General features: G+C 41.1%; 1 protein-coding gene and 1 long non-coding RNA gene across 2 annotated transcripts in view; both read left to right on the top strand.

Moving 5' to 3' along the window:
* Positions 1 to 14,783, top strand: part of LOC139174405 (uncharacterized) — a 177,322-nt gene that overhangs the window by 124,738 nt on the left and 37,801 nt on the right. The gene's annotated exons all lie outside the window — the stretch shown is intronic.
* The window catches only part of ARHGAP35 (Rho GTPase activating protein 35), a 52,292-nt gene that overhangs the window by 391 nt on the left and 37,118 nt on the right, over positions 1 to 14,783 (top strand). The window lies entirely within an intron of this gene.

Here is a 14,783-nt window from a genome sequence, read left to right as displayed (position 1 = left end):
CTGTGCGGGAGGGGGCGCGGTGCGGGAGAGGGAGGGGGAGGGGGGGAGGAAGACCCTCCCCCCCTCAGGGTGGGCCAGGTGGGTCCTCTCCCCACACCCCACTTGGGGGAATCCAGCATCGGGGGAGGCCTGGGGCTCTGAAGGGGGCGTCCCTGGCTGGGGAGGTCTGTCTGTCTGTCTGTCTGCCTGCCCCCTTGGGGAGGGGGGTGAGAAGAGCCCCCCCCCCGTCTGCCTGCCTTACACCGCCCTCCCTGCAAAGGCAGCGCCGATGCCTGGATTCCGAGGCCGGCTTGGATGTGCTGGGCGGACCCAGACAATGCGGGGCCTGGAGTTCCCAGGGTGCTGTGATTGGAGGGGGGGGCATAATGGGTGGGGGGGCTGGAGTTGAGGCAAAAGGGGGAGAAGAGCCAGAGAAAGTGTGAGGGACAAAAGGCACGTAGTTGGGGGGGGGGGCTGTCCTGGGAAGGAGGGACCATTTGCTGGAAGACGTGAGGGGGGGGAAAGGCTGGACTAACCTCTGTCAACCATCAGAGAGCAGCATGAGACCCCGTTGGAGTAGCCGAGAGAGGCCCAGAAGGCTCCTGCTTTGTGTCTGTCATGCCGGAGAGGAACCGGGAACCCCCAATTAGGGGTCTCTGGGTCCCCTGGATGGACAGCTGGAATTCCAAGTGCTCCCCCTTTACCATTCTTAAGAGGTGGGAATTCCTCTCTCCCAAAGTTGAAGAAGTTGGAACGCAGGTAGCCTTTACACTTAGGACCGTTGGTATCATGATGGTTCGAAGTTAGGACGGCGCTGAAAAAAGTTGGAGTCAACGACCGTTTTTCACACTTAACAACCGTTGCAGGATCCCCACGTGGTCAAAGTTCAGACGCTTGGCAACTGGCATGTAGGGGGTACGAGAGCTGCCCATTCCGGGGTCACATGATCGCTATCCACAATCTTTCCCAGCTGGTTTTTCATAAGCAAACTTGTCAAACACCATATTTGCTTTAACGACCCCACAATTCACTTAAGCACTGTAGTGATTCACTTAACAGCCATGGCTAAAAGGTTGTAAAATAGGACAGGGCTCACTTAACAAATTCCTTGCTTAGCATTGGAAATGCTGGGCTGGATTGAGGTCGCAAGTGGAGGAGTTCCCTGTACGTTGAGATCCGGGGCTGCTGCAGAACTGAGATGAATGTTGGGTTTCCAGCGAAATCCATGGGGACGATGTCCATTGCCCCAGTTTCATAGCTGAGGGTGCATTTGGGGGGACAGTGTCCACACCTTTCCATTGTGGGTGTTGTGTCCCTCCCACCTTCATTTCCTGCTGCCTAAACTGCCCAGACCAAAATTTCTTTTAACACTTTTCTGTACAGATTTATTACAATGTATTTCTTTATTTATTGGATTTATATGCCGCCCCTCTCTGATGACTCAGGGTGGCTTACAACATATAATAAAACACAATAAAATCCAATGGCAAATCCAATTAATTAAACTAGGTAACTAACCTAAAATCCCCAATCTTTCAAAAATCAATCCTACACATTCAGACCTCGGCCATACATAACATTCATCAGCCAGGGGGGTCGAGATCTAATTGCCCCAACAGCCTGGCGACATAAGTGAGTCTTAAGGCTCTTGCGGAAGGCAAGGAGGGTGGGGGCAGGGCAAATCTCTGGGGGGAGCTGATTCCAAAGGGCTGGGGCCCCCACAGAGAAGGCTCTTTCCCAGCAACGTTGTCTGGTTGACGGGACTTGGAGAAGGCCAACTCTGTGGACCTAACCTAGGGCCTACCTCTGGGTAAGCGGCAAAACTGGGCCAAATGAGGTGCTGTTTCCTGCCTGTCTCATTTTTTGCTTCCATCTGGCTCTGGTGGGAACAACAGCATCTTCAAACCCTCTGCAGAACAGCAACCTTTTAGCTATTTGTAGTAGTCATCTCTGCAAGTGGGTAATGCTTAGGAAGCGAAAAGAGGCTCCCCTCCACTTGTAGCTGCAAAGGCAGAGGGGATATTGTGTTTGATGCCGTAGAATTTATCAGGCTGATGTTGCTTTAACTAAACACTTGGGGGAATGCCATTGGTACAACTTCTGGTGACTTTGTAGATGTATCCATCTAATTCTCTTGGCCACACTGCAGAAGCAGTTCTCCTTCTCCAAGACGGTTTTTTTCCCAACTCCCCAACCCTGGAAGCCTCTGCAATGCTGTGCTCTACCACCCCAGTCCAACTGGACAGCCCCCTGCGTCCAAGCCTAGACCAAATGGCCTGTTATTGTAAAAGCCCCCCAAAGCACAGGAAAAAAGAAGGCGGCAGTATAGCATTAAGGAATATGCTCTTTACGTTTTTCTCCTAAATTCTCTTCCTCTTTCTACATCGTGTCCTCTTGAGACGTGTGAAGGCTCCGCTTGCCTCCTTAGGCTTCTTCTTCCAGGTCACATGTGCTCTCGCCATTACATCTTCCCCCAGGATGGGTCCAGAGCAGTCACCTTTTTCTGTAGAATCTCTTGGTTGTTCTGTTTCAATAATATAATTGGAGGAATGTAGCCTTTGTAGTGGAGGGCCCTTCTTTTGGAAAATCAGAATCACTTTGACTTTAGAGAGGCTTTGAACTGACTATTATCCTAAAAGACAGGAACAGAATTTTCCAAAGATGTATATCTGAGATTATAAGAGCATTTCAGCAATTTTCCTTTGTTTTCCCCTTGTTGTCTTTGTCAGGAAATCATCAAAACACCATCCTTACATAGCTTTACATAGCTAATGAATTAGAACATGCACATGACAAATAATGGGCATTCTGTTTGCAGGTACAAAGACTCTGTCACATTTTCACATATAAATGTGTTTTGAGAAGTTAGTAATCATCAGGTGTCTTAAATGGCATTTATAGGATGGGAAATATATATATATTATTATTATTACTTATTACTGAGCCATTGGTTTTGGGGGTTTACTAATCTAATACAAAGCAATATATTTTATCAGACTTTATGTGCAACCACAATCTAAACAATGAGTCTTTTGCAGAACTAATTCTGCCAGTGATCATCATTTCTGTCACAGAAGTAGTCATGGATTTTTAATTCTAAATGGTGTTGGAGAAATCTTAGCTTTACTGTTTGCAGATCTTGATACTTGGGGATGAGGAATTTTTTTTTTTGTAAAACTGATTATATGAGAAACAATTTTGATCCCAAAAGGCCATTTTAAATTTATTTGCATCTGAGCATTTAGTTGCAAAGTAGAATTCAATCAAGTTTGTTTTCCTCCCCCTCTCCCCTTCTCTCTCTCTCTTTTTCTCTCTCCCCTTCTCTCTCTCTCTCTCTCTTTCTCTCCTCTCTCTCTCTCTCTCTGTCTCTCTCTCTGGTAAGGTCTGAAAACACTGCCAACAGCAGATTTTCAGGATGTGGCAGTAAATAGTTTTGTTTTTTTCCATTCCTTCACACAGGATGGACTGAAGCCTTAGACCTGGCTTTTAACCACCATTCACATTCTTGCAGGGAAATGTTGGTGTGTTCTTTTGTAAGAACATTTTATATGCATTAAGTAGGTAGCTTCACCCAGGGCTTATTTTCCCCCTGGTTCCCACGTGGTTGTAGGAACTCCCTTTCCATCCTGAAAGATGAGAGAGGGAGACAATGCGAGATAAGTGGCATTTTCTATCTGTTTTCAGGTTTCTATCTTCTGTAAGATCCTTAGTGGCAAGATTTTCAAAAGTTGTTATGTATTCTTATTTCTAAGGTTCTTTGTGTATTCTGCAGAGGCAAAGATGTTGTTCTCCCCCCCCCCCTTTATTTGTTTCTGGAGGAAAAAAATGGGGTGCTGAAGAGAGAAGGATCTAAGACAATATAACCCACTAATTTTCACTTAAATGTAGCTTAGGGTTTGAACTGAAACCTGAGCAGGTTTGATCCATTCCATGTTTGTCTTGTAAAATGAACTGTTGGTATTCTGATGAAATTCCACTGCATTTTGTTCAGTCTAGTTTGGATAGTGGGAATAAGTTTGTACTTTTTTAAAATTATAGCTCAGTCAGTCTGTGCCTAACTGTAGTTTTGCAATTGGTGCCTCATTTTTAAAAGTTTTAAAATGATATAATTACTTAAGTGAATTTGTCAAAAATATTAGCAGTATTTTAGAACTGGTCTGAAAAGGCATCAGACAGTGCCAGCATTTCTTATAGAGTCATCTTGACCTTATCCTCAAATAGCAATTGAATGAATAGTTTGAATTGTGTTTCAGGAACAAACTAACACTTTGGTGTAAGTGTTTCTACCTATTTTTAACTATAGAACTGGCTACTTGCAGACTCTTCATAGCAGATAAATTTTCTTCATGTGCAGCCTAATCCCAATATTAATTTCCTACTTTTGATGGAGCTGGAATGCAGAACTGGGCCATTTTAATGTGATTGAAGAATCTTGTGGGAGAAGCAGCAAATTTCAAAACAAACTAGAAAAGTCCAGTTGCCATGACTCAGATTCCAGTTATCCTAGGGCCTAGGCAACCTCTTTACCTTTCCTTTTGGTCCAATTGGATTCCTTCCTCATAAGCTTATCAAGAAACCACTTGTCTTTTAGCTGGCCCCTTTTTTCTGAAATAACTCAGTCATTGCCTGCTGACAGATAACTTAAAAAGTTTTTGTTTGGTCTTATGCATTTCAAAGCAAACCGGCTCTCTCAGTTCCTGCTTCAAGTTGGGGCAATTTGCTGCTAAATATAAACACGAAGTTTAAATTGTATAATTTATATGTTATGCAAAGGTGCTATAATTACTAAAACCTACCTTGTCCTTGGAGAACACACACATTTTAGTGTAAATGGAACGATTCTAGCAAATTGCATATCGCGTTGCATAACAGAGATGGAACAAATAGGGGTACTGCTGTAATGAATAAGTGTTTTGTAGCATATTGCTTCACCAGTCAAACCAAAAACATTGGCACTGCGGCTTTCATCCATAAGGTTTGCAGCGTAATCCACAAATTCAAAGCATCCCGATAAAGTTTAAGTTGCTGACTAAATATTTCAAAGAAGTGAGGCCACTTTGGTCTGGTATGATGTGAAAAAGCTCCTTGGCAGTGTACAATGTGGGTTCATGCCATAGTTCCCTCTAAGCTGAGCAGTGAGCAATCGCTCACTTAAAAATCATCCTCAACTCAGAGTTTTCCAAACCTGCCCAGAAGCCGAGAGGGAAAGAGTGAGAGGGAAGGAGAGAGAGAGGAAGAGAGAGAAACAGATAGAAAAAAGAGAGGAAGGAAAAGAGAAAGAAAAAGAATGGGAGTAAGGAAGAGAGAAAGAAAATCAAAATCTAGTTTGAAACTAGCTCAACTATTTAAGTGGCATTTTGATACTGATAGAGTTGCCCTATTATGAGCTCACTGTTATAGACACACAGGACAGGATTTTATTTTGAAATTCTCTGAGGCAAAACAGGGTGGGTTTTTTATTTGTTTGTTTGTTTGTTTATTTATTATTTCTGTGCCGCCCAGTCCCGAAGGGACTGCCACTCAGACACTATACCTTTTCGCCCACCCCCCAAAAAATTAGAGGGAACACTGGTTCATGCTAGTTATTATTAAATTTATTTGTCGCCTATCTTGTGGTTTTAGGTGGCTCTTAAGTGGTTTTACACCTAGCCATAATGTGATTTGTAGGGATATGCTCCAATATTTTATAGTATAGATTGATATGTGAATCTAGCTACTTTGTTGAAGAAACAGGTATTTATAAATTGTATTTTTAAAATATCATTTCTGATTTAGTAAGAAATCTAATGTGCTCTGCCTTTCAGAGAATTATATTGCACCTTGCTGTAAAACCTACAAAGTTTATATAATAGTTCTCTGGAATTTCTTGCCCGTTCATAGCCTTAAAATGCAATAAAATCCCCTAAAGATCTAATAATAGCCACTGGGATGATTTTTTTGTTGTTCTGGACAAGAATAGAAATGTATAAGACATATGTTTGAGAAAATTGCAGACTTCTAAGAATCCAATTTTTCTATTTTCAAAATATGCTTCTGCCATGCTGAGATTTTTTTTCAGGACAAAGTGATTTAAATCAAGCATTCACTTTCCAAGTCAATTATTTTCTGAACAAATACTGTACACTTGCCAATTAATTGCTATATTAGTTTCTGTTGCTGATAATTGGAGCCTTTACATTTCCCAGGCATAATGGCAGGAGCTCTCTCCATCCATCCCACAGGCCTTCTGAACAACATACATTTATATGGTTCCCAGAACCCAGAAGCAGCTAATACAGCTATTTCTCCTGTTCAGCCTACGTTCTACCGCTAATCATAATTCAAAGAATCTTATTTTTTTTCAACAGAAAAAGCAATTTTGTGGCAATTTTTAAAAATTAATTTACACCTGATAGGAAAATCCACATTTTTGTCTCATTTTATTCTTGTTAAAACTAACAAAAGTGAGTATGGAAATTTAGTGGGTTTGCTTGAGATTTAGTTAGATGTCTATAGAGATTCTCAATCTTCGAGGTCAAGGTTGTCCCAAAGGTGCTTTTTCAAGAGGCAACTGGCCTTTCTGGTTTGTCTTTGAAGGCATTTTGCGTGGCATACAAAAAGTTCCAGCTTTATTTTACTTTATTTATTTATTTTATTTATTCGTTTGTCCAATACACAAATACATAGGAAGAAAATAGACATGTGATAATATAAAAGAGGGTGAAAGTGAGCTTAGAGGAGAGGATATATGAAAGGAAGAGAATATATAAGACAGGTGAAAGAAAGGGAAGACAATTGGACAGGGGACGAAAGGCACACCAGTGCACTTATGAACGCCCCTTACTGGCCTCTTAGGAACCTGGAGAGGTCAATCGTGGAGAGTCTAAGGGAGAAGTGTTGGGGTTAGGGGTTGATACAATTGAGTCCGGCAATGAGTTCCACGCTTCGATAACTCGATTGTTGAAATCATATTTTTTACAGTCAAGTTTGGTGCGGTTTGTATTGAGTTTGAATTTGTTGCGTGCTCTTGTGTTTTGCATTTTGGCTTCAGTGAGATGTACATGGATCGACTGATTGTGTACCATCAAGTTGGCCTTAATCTCACTGACCAGATATTTTTCCATAGGGTACTATCTCTAACCTAATCCTTTAGGTCAGTATTTCCCAACCTTGGCAACTTGAAGAGGTGTGGACTTTAACTCCCAGAATTCTCCTGGGAATTGAAGTCCACCCATCTTCCAATTGCCTAGGTTGAAAAAGACTCTTTTGGGTCTTCCACCTCTGTATCAGTCGTCACTGTAATTGAGTCCCTTCAGCCGCTGCTAGTCATCCATTTCTTTTCTTCTTTTTTTGACATCTTTGCCAGCATTATAAATCTTCAAGGGAGCTAGGTCTTCTGTGTTAGATGTCCAAAGTATCATCTCAACCTGGTCATTTGTGCCTCAGGTGAGAACTCCAGATTGATTGATCCATTTGTTTCCTTGGCTGTTCTTGTTATTCTCCAGAGACTTCAAAACCAAAGTTCAAAAGCCTTCGTATTCTTTTATTCCTGCTTCTTCCGAATTGAACTTTAATTTTCATTTCATGTCGCAGGGGAAAACATGGTCTGGAATGATTCTGATCTTTGTAAGTGTAGGCACAACACGGAATCTCAATATCTTTCCCAAGGCTTTTTAGGGTTTTTCTACCAAATGTTAAGTCTGTGGCATATTTCTCAACTGCTGGTTCCTTAATTACTAACAATGGATTTCCACACTGCACAGAATACAGAATGTCAAGTTAGAATTCAGTTCTATCTGCAGCTGCCTTGTGACCCTGGGAAAAGATGCAGCTGCTTTAAAGAGTTGCCAAAAATGTTTGACATTTGGGCTACCGTATATTCCAATCCACATTTTTTTTCCGCAATTTCGTTTGAAGGTTTGCATGGTGTTTCAGTACTGTAGCTTAAAATTTTAATACATTTCTGTTGCATCTCTACAAAAGTGTATCGGGCAGTAGGAAAAGCAAGTAGGATGCTTGGCTGCATAGCTAGAGGTATAACAAGCAGGAAGAGGGAGATTGTGATCCCCTTATATAGAGCGCTGGTGAGACCACATTTGGAATAATACTGTGTTCAGTTCTGGAGACCTCACCTACAAAAAGATATTGACAAAATTGAACGGGTCCAAAGACGGGCTACAAGAATGGTGGAAGGTCTTAAGCATAAAACGTATCAGGAAAGACTTCATGAACTCCATCTGTAGAGTCTGGAGGACAGAAGGGAAAGGGGGGACATGATCAAAACATTTAAATATGTTAAAGGGTTGAATAAGGTTCAGGAGGGAAGTGTTTTTAATAGGAAAGTGAACACAAGAACAAGGGGGCACAATCTGAAGTTAGTTTGGGAAAAGATCAAAAGCAACATGAGAAAATATTATTTCACTGAAAGAGTAGTAGATCCTTGGAACAAACTTCCAGCAGACGTGGTTGGTAAATCCACAGTAACAGAATTTAAACATGCCTGGGATAAACACATATCCATTGTAAGATAAAATACAGGAAATAGTATAAGGGCAGACTAGATGGACCAGGAGGTCTTTTTCTGCCGTCAGACTTCTATGTTTCTATGTTTCTATCTAAATTATTTTAAGGGGAATTCTGAAATAATCAACAACTAATATTTAAGCTTATACAATTTTAAAAGAAACACAAATCAGTGCATCAATTTGTATCCCTCTTGCTTTCTCTTAAGGGTATAAAAAGAATTTTGGCAGGTTGGTGATGAAAGTGATAACGGTTGAGAATCAAGGCACAGTAAAAGAAAATATTGCTTGTGGACTTCAACTCCTGGCCGGCTGGGGCATTCTGGGAGTTGAAGTCCACGTTATTGAAAAGTTGCCAAGGTTGGACACCCCTGGCTAAAATAATTGGGTTGTAGATGCTGAACAGCATGTCCAGATGCCGAAGCTTTTATTTCTCAACAGTGATTTTTTTTTTTTACACCAGCTCAGAGCACATTGGTGTTAATTGTCTTTCTAAACTGATGAGATAAGACTGATGCAATCAAAGATTAATTCTGGGTGTCGGTATTACAGTTACTTGATGTCTTAAATTGTATTGATTATCTTTTAAATTGAAGATGCCATTGGACTGATACAAGCGGTGTTAGCAAAAGAATATGCAGAGAGAGTTGGTCATATTTCATAAAAGAGAGCACTCGCCACATCAAACCAGGCAAACACATTAAGGAGAAAGAACAGGGACCATTGTTCACCTGACACGTATGTTGCAGAGGGGGGCCGTTTAGCAATAGGTCTGCTCGTCTGCATATTCGGTATATATTCTTTTTCCCCCCCAAGAATGAACAGCTGGTTGCCTGTGAATAGCTCTCAAGTAGGGCGTGAAGGTATGTTATGGCACGAATCGGCACTTGCAATTCAGTGCGGTCTTTGTGCGCTAAGATTTCTTTTAAGTATCATTGTGAGCAGAAGTAGATTCAGATTCTCTCTCTTGTGGACTGTCCGCTTCTTCTCTTAAATTTGTAAGAGCTGGTTTTCACCTCCTGGAAAAAGAACCCGTGTAGTTGGATTAAAAGATTATTGGTTTATTAAATGCATTGTTCATCCTATGCCCGGGGAAGTGGACAGTCTGATCTTAACTGAGTTTTGCAAGTTACGGGCGTTTTAGAATAGTACTATATGGTCATTGAGCAGGTGCTTAGCTGTAGACCTTGTCAGTCCTTATGGTCGTAGGTTGAGTCAGTTGCCAAGCAGCTGAATTTTGATCCCATGACCAAGGGGATGCTGCATTGATCGTATGTGTGAAAAAGAGCCCTAAGTCACTTTTTTCAGTGCCCTTATAAATTCAGAAGGTCACTCAACGAATGGATAGAATAAGTCAAGGACTACCTATAGCCGTGATGGTGAATCTTTGGCACACCTGCCACAGGTGGCACATGGAGCCATATCTGAGGGCACATGAAGGGTTCGTTGCCCTATGTCAACTCCAGTGTGCTGGCCAGCTGATTATCGGCCTTCCAAATGACCGCGGGGGGGGGGGGAGGTTGTTTTCACCTTCCCCAGGCTTCATGAAGCTCCCAGAGCCTATGGATGCTGAAAAAATGGACATAGACTTCTTCTATGTTTCTATCAAAATTCAGACGCTTGGCAACTGGCTCACCTTTACGACAGTTGCAGTATCTCCACAGTCACACAACCCCCTTTTTGCGGCCTTCTGACAAGCAAAGCCAATGGGGAAGTCGGTTTCCCTGAACGACATCGCTGGCTTAATCTCTGCCGTGATTCACTTAACGGTGGCAAGAACAGTTGTAGAACGGGACACATTTCGCTTTACAAATGTTTCCCTCAACAGCATAAATTTTTTGGGTTCAGTTGGATCCGTAAATCAAGGACTCCCTGTATTTGGGGTCTCCCAAAGGGTCTTCCCTTGAGAAAAGAGCCCCCCTCCAAGGACTAAAGGCAGAAGGCGACCCAGGCTGACCACTGGGGTGGCTTCCTTTATCTCGGGAGCTCGAATTCCTCACCTCCCATCTCTACTTAGTTAGCTTTAATGACCCAGCTGGGAAGGCGTCCAGCCACTTGGCCAGTCTCCAGTTCCTCCACCATCCAAGCGGCTTGGTGCTTCAAAGTGTTGTGATACCACAGGGATAACAGGGCTTAGCTACTGTAAGCTAATAGTGCCCGGCCTTTGCAAGGATTCTCCGGACACTTTCGACTGCTCTGAGAATCTTCAGAATTAGGAAGCAGGTGAAAGGGGGGGGGGGGGGCAGAACAGGGTCTTTACAGATTGACTTTCTCTTTTGGATTATTGAGGACTATATTGGGGGTTTTCATTGGGGCTACGTTTGATTCATAACCTCTTTTTTAGTTTGTCCATTTAACAGAAAAGGGAGCGGGTTCTCGGGTTATTATTTTTAGGGTATCCAGCAAACCTTTATCTCAGAGTCCATGGAGAGGGGCGGCATACAAATCCAATAAATAAATAAATAAACATGGAAAACAGGGAAATCAGGGAATTATCAGGGAAATCGGCGGTTTGGGAAATATCAGGGAATTCATGGGAAAAAACCCAGAATAAATCAGGGGGAAAAAACTCAAACTATAATAAAATGTTTAAAAATCATGTAAAAAAAAATGGGATCACAGTGCCTGGCAGAGTCAAGCAAAAATGAGCATAACTGTGGCAACCACTTGCTTCCGCAGCTACCACTATTTCTCCAGGGCTTAGCCGTTTGGTCTGACATCATCCACAACTGCGCCTTAACTAGAACCCAAGTTACAGGGAAATGTCAGGGCATTTCAAAATGCTTTCCCCCTGGACATCCTATATTTTCTAAAGTCATTGGCTGGTCAAACCAAGAAGAGAAGGAGATGACAAAAATTACTCTGTCATTGGGAGGTAACTTTAAGTTTTGTGGATTCAGCTCCCAGAATCTGTTACAGAAATGCGATGTGCTTTACCCAGGGCTGCTTTGGAGGACAGCTTCCCAAGCTGCAATTGGGACACAACACAGGTGCCCCCACCTGCTGCCAGGTGAGAGGCCCTTCGGCCTTGTAACTGCCTCTCCTGGGCTGCAGGACTACATGGGCTTTTAACAGGCTTCTGGGTACAGTTGAGACTGTTGGCTTTCAACACTGAAAGGCTTCCTGGCTGGATTCCCATGGATCTAGACGCAAGTGAGCTCAATGCTCCCGGTATTATTATTTTTTTAAAGGCTAGAAGCCCAAGGGCTCCAGAACAGGGGTCTCCAAGCTTGGCAACTTTAAGCCTGGCAGACTTCAACTTCCAGCTTTACCGGCTGGTGAATTCTGAGAGTCTATCTATCTATCTATCTATCTATCTATCTATCTATCTATCTATCTATCTATCTATCTATCTATCTATCTATCTATCTATCCTATCTATCCTATCTAATCTATCTATCTAATCTATCTATCTATCTATCTATCTATCTATCTAATCTATCTATCTATCTATCTAATCTATCTATCTATCTATCTATCTATCTATCTATCTATCTATCTATCTAATCTATCTAATCTATCTATCTATCTATCTAATCTATCTATCTATCTATCTATCTAATCTATCTAATCTATCTATCTATCTATCTAATCTATCTAATCTATCTATCTATCTATCTATCTATCTATCTATCTATCTAATCTATCTATCTATCTATCTATCTATCTATCTATCTATCTAATCTATCTAATCTATCTATCTATCTATCTATCTATCTATCTATCTATCTATCTATCTATCCTATCTATCCTATCTAATCTATCTATCTAATCTATCTATCTATCTATCTATCTATCTAATCTATCTATCTATCTATCTAATCTATCTATCTATCTATCTATCTATCTATCTATCTATCTATCTAATCTATCTAATCTATCTATCTATCTATCTAATCTATCTATCTATCTATCTATCTAATCTATCTAATCTATCTATCTATCTATCTAATCTATCTAATCTATCTATCTATCTATCTATCTATCTATCTATCTAATCTATCTATCTATCTATCTAATCTATCTAATCTATCTATCTATCTATCTATCTAATCTATCTAATCTATCTATCTATCTATCTAATCTATCTATCTATCTATCTATCTAATCTATCTAATCTATCTATCTATCTATCTTATCTATCTATCTATCTATCTATCTATCTAATCTATCTAATCTATCTATCTATCTATCTAATCTATCTATCTATCTAATCTATCTATCTATCTATCTATCTATCTATCTAATCTATCTATCTATCTATCTATCTATCTAATCTATCTATCTATCTATCTATCTATCTAATCTATCTAATCTATCTATCTATCTATCTATCTAATCTATCTAATCTATCTAATCTATCTATCTATCTATCTATCTAATCTATCTAATCTATCTATCTATCTATCTAATCTATCTATCTATCTAATCTATCTAATCTATCTATCTATCTATCTATCTATCTAATCTATCTAATCTATCTATCTATCTAATCTATCTATCTATCTATCTATCTATCTAATCTATCTAATCTATCTATCTATCTATCTATCTATCTATCTAATCTATCTATCTATCTATCTATCTATCTATCTATCTATCTAATCTATCTAATCTATCTATCTATCTATCTATCTATCTAATCTATCTAATCTATCTATCTATCTAATCTATCTATCTATCTATCTATCTATCTATCTATCTAATCTATCTATCTATCTATCTATCTATCTAATCTATCTAATCTATCTATCTATCTATCTATCTATCTATCTATCTATCTAATCTATCTAATCTATCTAATCTATCTATCTATCTATTGGATTTATATGCCGCCCCTCTCCGGAGACTTGGGGCGGCTAACAGTGACAATAAAACAGTGTACAATAGTAACCTGATATTAGAAATGATTAAAAATCCATTAATATAAAAACCAAACATACATACATACATACCATGCATAGAATTGTAAAGGCCTAAGGGGAAGAGGATCTCAATTCCCCCATGCCTGGCGGCAGAGGTGGGTTTTAAGTTGCTTACAAAAGGCAAGGACAGTGGGGGCAGTTCTAATCTCTGGGGGGAGTTGGTTCCAGAGGGCCAGGGCCGCCACAGAGAAGGCTCTTCCCCTGGGTCCCACCAGGCGACATTGCTTAGTTGACGGGACCTGGAGAAGATCCACTCTGTGGGACCTAACTGGTCGCTGGGATTCGTGCAGCAGAAGGCGATGCCCTTCAGAGTTGAAGCCCACCAGGCCTAAAGTTGCCCAGATTGGAGACCCCTGCTCCAGAAGATGCTTTTCTGAAATAACCTTCCTCTGGTATCTGACCTGAGATCCCTCTGCAAGGGACTTTTGAACTGTCACGTCATCTTGATAGGAGTGACTTGTTTGGTGTGCAGATTGGAGCCAACAGTCCGTTTCTCTGTTGTTCTATGCTGTACTCTGCTGTGCAGTGTCAATTGTGTAGCTGTTTGTGTTGTAACCTGCCACAGGCTGCATCTTTCAGATTACATGCAATAGAAGATTAATATGTATACATGTTTTGTTTATTACATTTATAGACGGCTGCATTGTTTTTCATAACAATTCTGGAATGTTTTAGAGTAGCTTTTCTTGCGACCACATCTACAAATTTCCCCTGCTAAGCGAGACAGTTTTAGGGAATTTTGCCCCAATCTTATGACTTTTACTTCCGCAGTTGTTAAATGAACCAGTCCAGTTGTTAAATTAATACCCCGATTGTTAAGGGAATCTGGCTTCCCCATTGACTTTGCTCATCAGGAGGGCCCAAAAGAGGATCATATGACCCGAGGACACTGCGACCCTCATAAATCGATGTTGAATCTGAATTTTGATGGTGTGACCATGGGGATGCTGCAATGGTCGTAAGTGTGAAACTGTTGTAACTTTGGTCATTGAGTGCGTGATTGTCAGTTGAGGACTTACCTGCAGTTACATGTTCAATCAGAACCCCTGTTTGGAACTCGAAATACTTCAGAAGGCTTAATAATTGCCTGCCTTTTCCTATAAAGGGTAATGACATACAAAGCCCTACATGGCATCGGGCCAGATTACCTCCAGGACCGCCTTCGGCCATATGAATCTCAGTGACCGGTCAGGTCCCACAGAGTCTGCCTTCTCCAGGTCCCGTCAACCAGACAATGCCGTTTGGTGGGATCAAGGGGAAGAGCCTTCTCTGTGGGGGGCCCGGCCCTCTGGAATCACACTGCCCCCACCCTTCTCGCCTTCTGTAAGAGTCCAAAGACTCATTTATGTCGCCAAGCTTTTAGAGGGTAATTAGATCT

The sequence above is a fragment of the Erythrolamprus reginae genome, chromosome 11, assembly GCF_031021105.1.
Source record: "Erythrolamprus reginae isolate rEryReg1 chromosome 11, rEryReg1.hap1, whole genome shotgun sequence".
Lineage (NCBI taxonomy): Eukaryota > Metazoa > Chordata > Lepidosauria > Squamata > Dipsadidae > Erythrolamprus > Erythrolamprus reginae.
The sequence above is the reverse complement of the archived record's forward strand: the minus strand, read 5'-3'. Positions and strand labels throughout refer to the sequence as shown.